At 46.1% G+C, this 3297-nt stretch overlaps 1 pseudogene; it reads right to left on the bottom strand.

The window, feature by feature from the left end:
* Positions 1 to 1657: 1657 nt before the first annotated feature.
* LOC147679727 (uncharacterized) lies at positions 1658 to 2942 on the bottom strand (annotated as a pseudogene).
* Between the last annotated feature and the right edge of the window lie 355 nt (positions 2943 to 3297).

Below are 3297 nucleotides of genomic sequence, written 5' to 3'. Positions count from 1 at the left end.
ACTCGGGGTGACAAATGCAAAAACCGCAGTTGATGGACAGAATGCAGAACAATGTCATACATTCACCCCAGTACAGAGATCTGGGCCTAAATCCATCGTTTTTTTGCACTCCACACCACCCCAGTTCAGACATGGCCATATGCAAATCAGTCTGACCCTGTGCCTCATGGAAACATTCCGGCCCGAACTGCCAAGCCATGCCTTCCCTGGACCGGAAACGAGTTTCTGAGGACTGGTTTCTGGCATTCCAGCCGTCTTCAGCCCGGCTTGCTTGAATCCAGTGGTGTGGAGAGCATGGGACTCACGTCTGAGCATACCCATCCCACTCGGGGTGACAAATGCAAAAACCACAGTTGATGGACAGTATGCAGAACAATGTCATACATTGTTATTGTTATGTTGGATTTATATCGCGCCAATCACCTACAGGTCTCTAGGCGCTCGGAAATCGATGGAATTCATACAATAACTACGTACAACACAAAGAGATAGTGCAGCAGCCAGCCTACATTGCACCCAGGACCCTCCCAAACAGCAATGTCTTTAGGGACTTATTAAACCGCAGGAGATTCACCTCTCTGCATAGCCCCCCAGGCAGCTTATTCCATAGCTGAGGGACCAAGACAGAGAAGGCTCTCTCTCCCTTGGTTACCAGTTTGTACCGAGGGCAGATCAGCAACTGAGAATCAGAAGATCTAAGTGTTCCTTTTGGACTATACACTTCCAGACGGTCTATAATATAGACAAATACATGGCCATAAATTGACTTATGGGCCATGCATAGACTCTTGAACTCTACCCTCTCTTTTATGGGGAGCCAATGTAAGCTCTGTAATAGGGGAGAAGCCTTGGTCCTTCTGGGGAGTCTAAAAATCAGTCACGCCGCGTCGTTCATCACAACCTGCAATCTGTTCATCAGAGTTTTAGGGAGGCCTAAATAAAGGACATTCCCATAGTCCATTCTTGACATGATGGTCTCCGCTACAATTGTTCGCAGCATGGCCTGAGAAAGAACGGGTGCTAGCTTACGTAACTGCCTGATGATGTTCGTGCAGCTCCCAACCACAGCGGAAGTTTGGCTGCCCATTGACAAATCACAATCCAGCTTAATCCCCAAGCTCTTTACATTTGCACTTGGCTTCGGAGTTAGCCCTAACTCCTGGGGCCAGTAAAGATCGCTCCAAGGTGAGGTGGTAGATGGAATTACCAATACCTCAGTCTTGTCTGGATTGATCTTCAGCAGATTTCTCGCCATCCACCCGACCCTATACCTCAGGATATTCTGCGCTTGAAGCTGCGCGGCCTCAGTGTTATCGATATTCAGTACAAGCTGAGTATTGTCAGCGTAATTAAAAACTCTGCAGCCCATACTGGCCAGAGATGCAATCAGAGGTTGAAGGTATAGATTAAACAGTAGTGGGGACAATGCGGAGCCCTGAGGCACCCCACACTCTAAAGTCCCCACGTCTGATATCAAATCCCCCAGTTGTATCCTCTGTGTCCTTCCCAAAAGAAAGGATTTCAGCCAGTTAAAAGCTACGCCTTTAACCCCGAAGTTGTTTAGTCTTTCCAGGAGCAGGGCATGGCTGACAGTATCGAACGCCACCAACAGATCTAAAAGAATCAGGGCGCTCTGTTTCTTAATATCAGCCATGCCTCATAATTCATCCAGCACCGAGAGCATCACCATCTCGGTACTGTGATGTGCTTGAAACCCTGCCAGTCGCTCGTGGAGTAAACAATGAGACTCCACGTGAAGAGATAGAAACTTCAGGACATGCTGTTCTAAAATCTTAGAAAGAAAGGGCAGCTGGGAGATTGGTCTATAGTTCTTCAAGACCGCAGGATCCGCGCCGGGTTTCTTTAACAGGGGCCTAACTCGTGCTTCCTTAAATTCAACAGGTAGATACCCCGTTCCTAAAGATCTATTAAGGAGAGAAATGATACGCTCCTCCAAAATGGGACGTGCCACACGAAATACACTAGGGGGCATGGGTCTGCTGGGGAACCAGATTTAGTTCTACTCATCAATTGCTCCAAGCTCAACACATCAATCTCTGGAAACTCCACGATAGTACAGTCCGTGGAATTATGGAGATCAAGGTGTAGGACAAGTCCATTGACCGTATTACTTTTTGTTTCCGAGATGATGTTCTCCACTTTCTCTAGGAAATATCCCTGAAAGGTATTACAATCTATAGTAGTTTCTGAGCTTTCCGGTTTCTTGCTCAGCTCAGATAAAATTTTAAAAGTCTCTTTCTGAACATTCCCAACCTTATTTAGGCGAGACTCATAGTGCTCCGCCTTTGCTTGTAATATAAGTTTTTTGTACCTATGAAGGGAGGCTTTATACTGATCCCTACCTATATCATGTTTAGTTTTCCTCCAGGATCTCTCTCCAAAGCCCAAAGCATCCGTTTGTGCTCCCGCAAGAGCGGGGTGAACCATGGAGCTCCTTTGCCTGGTCCTTTGATGGGCTGTGTCCTTTCAGGTGCTATCAGATCAATAACTTGACACAAGCTCCACGTTAAATCTGTGTATTCCAGGTCCAGGTTGCTTCCAGCACCAAAGGGTCGGGCCACTTTCGGAAATGTTTCGGTCAGGGTTTTTAAATCAACCTCATCCCATTTACGGATTTTCCTGACTCCCCGAGACAGATCACTTAAGTGTCCATCAATATGGACCTCACAGTTCACTAAATAGTGATCGGTCCATATGCATGGTAGAACACCTCTGAGAATTACGTTTGGATCTGAGGTCCATACAAGACTGAGGGTATGACCCTTGATGTGCGTGGGTACTTCCACAAGTTGTTGTAAGCTCAAAGAGGACATTGTAGTATTCAGTTGGTGTGTAGCCAGATCCTTGTGAGGATTTTCCCAATGTAGATTAAAATCTCCAGCTACCATGATTTTTTTGTATCTCGTGCAGAGGTCAGACATAATGGGGGCAAATAGATCATTGAATAATGGGGTAGAATTAGGTGGACGGTAGACCGACAAGACTACCAAGCAAGAGTTATTCAAGGTGATCTTTACCCCTAACAGATCGGATAAATCCACTGTTTCTGACAATAATCTTACTACTGACAGATTCTTTTTGAACAGAATCGCTACTCGCTATCCCCCCCGTGCACTTCCTGCACGGTTATGCCATATCGCGTCATATTTGTTTGGGAGAGCCGCAATAATATCTGGCATGGAGTTATCATTCATCCAGGTCTCTGATAGAGTCAGGACATCGATATCATTATCCTGAAGCAGGGTACAAATCTCCACATAATGTTTATGGAGTGAC

This window comes from Lissotriton vulgaris, chromosome 11 (assembly GCF_964263255.1).
Source record: "Lissotriton vulgaris chromosome 11, aLisVul1.2, whole genome shotgun sequence".
In the NCBI taxonomy this organism is placed as follows: domain Eukaryota; kingdom Metazoa; phylum Chordata; class Amphibia; order Caudata; family Salamandridae; genus Lissotriton; species Lissotriton vulgaris.
Note: the sequence above shows the minus strand (reverse complement) of the source record. Positions and strands in the feature narration are given on the sequence as shown.